Raw genomic sequence first — 8,660 nt, 5'->3', positions numbered from 1 at the left:
TTCCACACATATGTCCATGAGGACTTGGTCCAACCTTTGATTAAAGTTGACCCTTCTAGTGTAGGAGCGTGCATCTCCTTGTATTATAGGCAAGTTAAACGCCAACCTCACGTTTTCCGGACTAAAATCTAAGTATTTCCCCCGAACCATTGTAATATAATTCTTTGGGTTTGGGTTCTTACTTTGATCATGGTTCCTAGTGATCCATGCATTGGCATAGAACTCTTGAACCATTAGGATGCTAACTTGTTGGATGGGGTTTGTTAGAACTTCCCAACCTCTTCTTTGGATTTCATATTGGATCTTCGGATACTCATTCTTCTTGAGCTTGAAAGGGACCTCGAGGATCACCTTCTTCTTGGCCACAACATCATAGAAGTGGTCTTGATGAGCTTTGGAGATGAATCTTTCCATCTCCCATGACTTGGAGGTGGAAGCTTTTGTCTTCCCTTTTCCTTTTCTAGAGGATTCTCCGGTCTTGGGTGCCATCAATGGTAATGGAAAAACAAAAAGCTTATGCTTTTACCACACCAAACTTAGAATATTGCTCGCCCTCGAGCAAGAGAAGAAAGAATAGATGAAGAAGAAAAAGAAAATATGGAGGAGAGGGGGGGTGTATTCGGCCAAGAAGAGAAGAGAGGGTTGTGTTGTGTGAAAATGAGGAAGAATGGAGGGTTATATATAGGGAAGGGAGGGGGGTAAGGTTCGGCCATATAGGGTGGGTTTGGGTGGGATATTGATTTTGAATTTTGAAGGTAGGTGGAGTTTATGAGGTAGGTTTATGGGGAAGAGTGGATGGATGTGAGTGGTGAAGTGGTGATAGGGAAGAGACATTGAGGTGATTGGCGAAGAGTTTTGGGGAAGAGTATTTATGGGATTGTGTGAAAGAGGGGTGAGAAGAAGTGAGTGGAGGTAGGTGGGGATCCTGTGGGGTCCACAGATCATGAGGTGATCATGTGGGGTCCACAGATCCTGAGGTGTTCAAGGATTTACAACCTTGCACCAAATTAGGCATGCAAAATGCCCTTGCACACAACTCTGGGCGTTCAGCGCCAGATTGGTGCTTGTTCTGGGCGTTGAACGCCCATTTGTTGCCCATTTCTGGCGTTGAACGCCAGAACCATGCTTGTTCTGGGCGTTCAGCGCCAGCTCTTCTCCAGGGTGCAATTCTGGCGTTCAAACGCCCAGATGCTGCCCATTTTGGGCGTTCAGCGCCAGAACCATGCTCTGTTCTGGCGTTGAACGCCAGCCAGATGCTTCTTACTGGCGTTTAAATGCCAGTGAGATCCTCCTCCAGGGTGTGATTTTTCTTCTGCTGTTTTTGATTCCGTTTTCAATTTTTATATTTATTTTGTGACTCCACATGATCATGAACCTAATAAAACATGAAAGAACAAGAAAAATAAAATTAGATAAATAAAAATTGGGTTGCCTCCCAACAAGCGCTTCTTTAATGTCAATAGCTTGACAGTGGGCTCTCATGGAGCCTCACAGATGTTCAGAGCATTGTTAGACTTCCCAACACCAAACTTAGAATTTGGATATGGGAGTTCAACACCAAACTTAGAGTTTGGTTGTGGCCTCCCAACACCAAACTTAGAGTTTGACTGTGGGGGCTCTGGTTGACTCTGTTTTGAGAGAAGCTTACTGTGCCTCTTTTCCATGTTTACAGAAGGATGTCCTTGAGTTTTAAACTCAAGGGAGTCCTCATTCAATTGAAAGACTAGTTCACCTCTGTTAACATCAATCACAGCTCTTGCTGTGGCTAGGAAGGGTCTTCCAAGGATGATGGATTCATCCTCATCCTTCCCAGTATCTAGGATTATGAAATCAGCAGGGATGTTAAGGCCTTCAACCTTTACTAATACGTCCTCTACTTGTCCATAAGCATGTTTTCTTGAATTGTCTACCATCTCTAATGAGATTTTAGCAGCTTGCACCCCAAAGATTCCCAGTTTCTCTATTACAGAGAGGGACATGAGGTTTATCCCTGAACCAAGGTCACACAGAGCCTTTTCAAAGATCATGGTGCCTATGGTACAAGGTATTAGGAACTTTCCAGGATCCTGTTTCTTCTGAGGCAATGTCAGTTGATCCAGATCACTCAGTTCATTGGTGAACAAGGGAGGTTCATCTTCCCAAGTCTCAATACCAAATAATTTGGCATTCAGCTTCATGATTGCACCAAGGTACTTGGTAACTTGCTCCTGAGTAACATCCTCATTCTCTTCAGAAGAAGAATACTCATCAGAGCTCATGAATGGCATAAGGAGGTTTAATGGAATCTCTATGGTCTCTAGTAGAGCCTCAGATTCCTTTGGTTCCTCAGAGGGAAACTCCTTATTGATCACTGGACATCCCAGGAGGTCTTCCTCACTGGGATTCATGTCCTCCACTTCTTCCTTGGATTCGGCCATGATGGTTATATCAATGGCCTTGCACTCTCCTTTTGGATTTTCTTCTGTATTGCTCGGGAGAGTACTAGGAGGGATTTCAGTGATCCTTTTACTCAGTTGGCCCACTTGTGCCTCCAAATTTCTAATGGAGGACCTTGTTTCATTCATGAAACTTACAGTGGCCTTAGATAGATCAGAGACTAAGTTTGCTAAATTAGAGGTATTTTGTTCAGAGTTCTCTGTCTGTTGATGAGTGGATGATGGAAAAGGTTTACTATTGTTAAACCTATTTCTTCCACCATTATTAAAGCCTTGTTGAGGCTTTTGTTGATCCTTCCATGAGAGATTGGGTGATTTCTCCATGAGGGATTATAGGTGTTTCCATATGGTTCACCCATGTAATTCACCTCTGCTATTGCAGGGTTCTCAAGATCATAAGCTTCTTCTTCAGAAGATGCCTCTTGAGTACTGTTGGATGCAGCTTGCATTCCATTCAGACTCTGAGAAATCATATTGACTTGCTGAGTCAATATTTTATTCTGAGCCAATATGGCATTCAGAGTATCAATTTCAAGAACTCCCTTCTTCATAGGCGTCCCATTACTCACAGGATTCCTCTCAGAAGTGTACATGAACTGGTTATTAGCAACCATATCAATGAGTTCTTGAGCTTCTGCAGGCGTTTTCTTTAGGTGAATGGATCCACCTGCAGAAGTATCCAATGACATTTTAGCTAATTCAGACAGACCATCATAGAATATATCCAGGATGGTCCATTCTGAAAGCATGTCAGAAGGACACTTTTTGATCAGTTCCTTGTATCTCTCCCAAGCTTCATAGAGGGATTCACCTTCTTTCTGTCTGAAGGTTTGAACATCAACTCTAAGCTTGTTCAGCTTTTGAGGAGGAAAGAACTTGGCTAAGAAAGCCATGACCAGCTTATCCCAAGAGTTCAGGCTATCTTTGGGTTGAGAGTCCAACCACACTCTAGCTCTGTCTCTTACAGCAAAAGGGAAAAGCATGAGCCTGTAGACTTCAGGATCTACTCCATTAGTCTTAACAGTATCACAGATCTACAAAAATTCAGTTAAGAACTGAAAAGGATCTTCAGATGGAAGTCCATGAAACTTGCAGTTCTGCTGCATCAGAGAAACTAATTGAGGTTTCAGCTCAAAGTTGTTTGCTCCAATGGTAGGGATGGATATGCTTCTTCCATGTAAATTGGAATTAGGTGTAGTAAAGTCACCAAGCATCCTCCTTGCATTATTATTATTTTCGGCTGCCATCTCCTCTTCTTGTTCGAAAATTTCTGAAAGGTGCTTGCTGGATTGTTGTAATTTAGCTTCTTTTAGTTCTCTCTTCAGAGTCCTTTCAGGTTCTGGATCTGCTTCAACAAGAATATTCTTGTCCTTGCTCCTGCTCATATGAAAAAGAGGGAACAGAAAAATAATAATAATAGGGATCCTTTTTACCACAGTATAGAGGTCCCTATGTGAGTAGAAGAAAATAAGAAGAAAAGAATGTAATGTAAGGAAAGAAACACAAGGGTGAGGAGAGCAGAGATGTGAGATGAAGAGAAGTGTTAGTAGATGAATAAATAAATAGAAGGAGATGAGAGAAAAAAGGAATTTTTGAAAATTATTTTTGAAAAAGAGTTAGTGATTTTCGAAAATGGTTTTTGAAAAAGGGTAGTAATTTTCGAAAATTAAAATAAAAAATTAAAATAATTATTTAATTAAAAAGAAATTTTGAAAAAGAGGGAGATATTTTTCGAAAATTAGAGAGAGAGAGTTAGTTAGGTAGTTTTGAAAAAGATAAGAAACAAACAAAAGTTAGTTAGTTAGTTGAAACAAATTTGAAAATCAATTTTGAAAAGATAAGAAGATAAGAAGTTAGAAAAGATATTTTAAAATCAAATTTTTTTTGAAAAAGATATGATTTTGAAAAAGATAAGATAAAAAGATATTTTTGAAAAGATATGATTGAAGTTAGTTTTGAAAAAGATTTAATTTTTAAAATCACAATTAATGACTTGATTCATAAGAAATCACAAGATGTGATTTTAGAACTTAAAGTTTGAATCTTTCTTAACAAGTAAGTAACAAACTTGAAATTTTTGAATCAAAACATTAATTGATGATATTATTTTCGAAAATTATGTGATAAAATTAAGAAAAAGATTTTTGAAAAGTATTTTTATAATTTTCGAAAATAAATAAGAAAAATGAAAAAGATTTGATTTTTGAAAAGGATTTTGAAAAGATAAGATTTTTAAATTGAAAACTTGATTTGACTCATAAAAACCACTAGATTTGAAAATTTTTGAAAAAGTGAAATCTAATTTTTGAAATTTTAAGAGAGAAAAAGGGGAAGATATTTTTTTTTTTGATTTTTGAATTTTTAATGATGAGAGAGAAAAATTAAAACGTCATTTTCATGTTTTTCTCTTTTCTTTCTGGATCAAAACAAGGAATGCATGCAAGAACACTATGAATGTCAAGATGAACATCAAGAACACTTTGAAGATCATGATGAACATCAAGAACATATTTTTGAAAAATTTTCAATGCAAAGAAAACATGCAAGACACCAAACTTAGAAATCTTTAATGCTCAGGCAATAAGAATTCAAGAATGCATATGAAAAACACCATACAACACAAAACAATATAATATGAAGATCAATCAAGAAGGTTTACCAAGAACAACTTGAAGATCATGATGAATGCAATGCATGAATGCAATTTTCAAAAAATGCAAGATGAGTATGCAATTAACACCAAACTTAAAAATTTGGCTCAAGACTCAAACAATAAACACAAAATATTTTTGATTTTTATGATTTTATGATTTTTTTTGGATTTTTTTTGAAAATTATTTGAAAAATAAAAATAAGGATTCCAAAATTTTTAATATGAATTCCAGGAATCTTGCATTCTTATTCTAAAGCTCCAATCTGAGGGTTAGGCATGGCTTAATAGCCAGCCAAGCTTTAGTATGTAACTTAGACATGCCACGGCTGACATCCCAATTGACTTGCCTCTATGCTGATGGTTGGAAGCCCCTATCCAAAAGAATTAGACATGGCTTTACAGCCAGCCAGGCTTCAACATGCTTCATGAAACTCTAGAATTCATTCTTAAAAATTCTGAAGAAAAATATATTTTTGAAAACATTTATTTTAAAAATTTTTTGAAAACAAAGGAGACATTTTTGAAAGATTTTTGAAAAATTTTTGAAAATGAAACAAAAAGAAAATTACCTAATTTGAGCAACAAGATGAACCGTCAGTTGTCCAAACTCGAACAATCCCCGGCAACGACGCCAAAAACTTGGTGCACGAAATTGTGATCTCAGGCAACGGCGTCAAAAACTCTGTACGCACGTCTTAATAAATTGTTTTTCATTCACAACTTCGATACAACTAACCAGCAAGTGCACTAGGTCGTCCAAGTAATAAACCTTATGTGAGTAAGGGTCGATCCCACGGAGATTGTCGGCTTGAAGCAAGCTATGGTCACCTTGTAAATCTCAGTCAGGCGGATATCAAATAGTTATGGAGTTTTCGAAAATACTAATAAATAAATAGAAAATAAAGATAGAGATACTTATGTATATCATTGGTGAGAATTTTAGATAAGTGTATGGAGATGCGTTCGTCCCTCTGAACCTCTGCTTTCCTGCTGTCTTCATCCAATCAATCTTACTCCTTTCCATGGCTGGCTTTATGTAAGGACATCACCATTGTCAATGGCTACTTTTAATCCTCTCTGGAAAATGGTCCAATGCGCTGTCACTGCATGGCTAATCGTCTGGAGGCATCACTGTGGTCAATGGTTGCATCCTATCCCCTTGTGAAAATGGTCCAAATGCTCTGTCACAGCACGGCTAGTCATCTTGAGGTTCTCGATCATACTGGAATAGGATTCACCCTCCTTTTGCGTCTGTCACTACGCCCAACACTCGCGAGTTTGAAGTTCGTCATAGTCATTCAATCCCAGAATCCTACTCGGAATACCACAGACAAGGTTTAGACTTTCCGGATTCTCATGAATACCGCCATCAATCTAGCTTACACCACGAAGATTCTGATTAAGAGATCCAAGAGATACTCATTCAATCGAAGGTAGAACGGAAGTGGTTGTCAGGCACGCGTTCATACGGAATGATGATGATTGTCACGTTCATCACATTCAGGTTGAAGTGCGAATGAATATCTTAGAAGTGAAATAAGTTGAATTGAATAGAGAAATAGTAGTACTTTGCATTAATTCATGAGGAACAGCAGAGCTCCACACCTTAATCTATGGAGTGTAGAAACTCTACCATTTGAAAATACATAAGTGAAAGGTTCAGGCATGGCTGAATGGCCAGCCCCCATGATCTAAGAAACAGACGTCCCAAGATGTCAAATACAATAGTAAAAAGTCCTATTTATACTAAACTAGTTACTAGGGTTTACAGAAGTAAGTAATTGATGCATAAATCCACTTCCGGGGCCCACTTGGTGTGTGCTTTGGCTGAGCTTGAATGTTACACGTGCAGAGGCTCTTTCTGGAGTTGAACGCCAGGTTGTAACGTATTTCTGGCGTTCAACTCTGGTTTGTGACGTGTTTCTGGCGTTTAACTCCAGACAGCAGCATAGAACTGGCGTTAAACGCCCTTTTACATCATCTAAACTCGGTCAAAGTATGGACTATTATATATTTCTGGAAAGCTCTGGATGTCTACTTTCCAACGCAATTGGAAGCGCACCATTTTGAGTTCTGTAGCTCTAGAAAATTCACTTTGAGTGCAGGGAGGTCAGAATCCAACAGCATCAGCAGTCCTTCTTCTACCTCTGAATCTGATTTTTGCTCAAGTCCCTCAATTTCAGCCAGAAAATACCTGAAATCACAAAAAAACACACAAACTCATAGTAAAGTCCAAAAATGTGAATTTAACATAAAAACTAATGAAAACATCCCTAAAAGTAACTAGATTCTACTAAAAATATACTAAAAAAAATGCCAAAAAGCGTATAAATTATCCGCTCATCATTTTTCTACCAGTATCCAATGCTTTTTCAACTCTAATAATCTATTTGAATTATCCAATCATTCCAATCCAATTTGTAGAAATTTGAAACAAAGCCAGAAATAAGGGTGAAAGTAGAAAAGAGGTTGAAATAAAATTAAAACAGGAGCAGGACGGAGAAACAAAATGGTGGCAGAGAAAGGTTGAAAGCAGTATATATTTAGGGAATGAAGAATTTAGAATAGAACAGGGACATTTTCTTTTCTTTTTCCCTCTTTGTTCACACTCATTTTCTTTTCTTTTTCTTCATCGTGTATGTGTGGGTGAGTAAGGTAAAAGCATTAATTGCCTCTAAAATCTAAACAAGATTAAAGTAAAAGCAAAGTTATACATACCATATTTTTCAATTCTATAAAAGAGCTTCAGTATATCATTTTTCACTAAATTGACCTTACCATATGGAGCTAGCTAATATAAGATATTGATACAGGTTCAAGGATGTCGAGGCAATATATGTTTGCAAGATACATAATAAAAGCAAAAGCAAAATAGATGAATTCTCATAACATTACAAAACTGGTGAGTTTAGTATTAGATTAAAGCACATTGCAATTTCCAAAATGGAGTACTTCAGTTGGAGTTTTCACTTTGCCCTACCACTTGAATTCTTTTTTTTAACAGTTCTTTGCTGGTGATTTATCATTAAGTTGCTATTTGTATTATAGTAGACCCTTCCATATATCAATGTAAGAAGAACTACATACCTCAACCAAGGCACTATATCTTCTATCGAGTTTTGAAGTCATGTATAGAGCCTCTGAATGGAAAGGAGAACTGTCTTCCACGAAAATAAGCATACGGCATTTTAATCTCTTCAATCCATCTGTTATGTCAGGCCTCCTACAAGTTGGCAAAACAAGTTCAAACACATAAATATGCTGACGCCAATCTCCAACTTAAACTCCTAGAGGATGATATATGAGATTACAAAGAGTAAGGAAGTGAATATGGTAAATTAATTATATAGAAGATCTTATTGATTAATTGCATGAAGGAACCTTAAGACATTTTTGCATTTTCTATCATCCAATAACTGAGAAGAAGAAGAAAAAGGAAAGGAAACAAGCACAAAATGAGATAAATATATTGAACATAGAAAAAGCGAGGAGAACGAAGAAAAACAAGAGAAAAAGAAACTAGGTTTGCTTAGCACTGACTCTTTTGCAAGCTTGAACTATCTCAGATTCTG

The 8,660-nt window shown here is 37.2% G+C and overlaps 1 non-coding gene across 1 annotated transcript; it reads left to right on the top strand.

Annotated features, from left to right (window-relative positions):
• Window positions 1-3,178: 3,178 nt before the first annotated feature.
• On the top strand, window positions 3,179-3,286 carry LOC112759908 (small nucleolar RNA R71). The gene has a single exon (XR_003180372.1). It is a non-coding gene; the product is annotated as a small nucleolar RNA R71 (small nucleolar RNA).
• The last annotated feature ends 5,374 nt before the right edge of the window (window positions 3,287-8,660 follow it).

The sequence above is a fragment of the Arachis hypogaea genome, chromosome 16 (assembly GCF_003086295.3).
Source record: "Arachis hypogaea cultivar Tifrunner chromosome 16, arahy.Tifrunner.gnm2.J5K5, whole genome shotgun sequence".
Lineage (NCBI taxonomy): Eukaryota > Viridiplantae > Streptophyta > Magnoliopsida > Fabales > Fabaceae > Arachis > Arachis hypogaea.
Note: the sequence above shows the minus strand (reverse complement) of the source record. Positions and strands in the feature narration are given on the sequence as shown.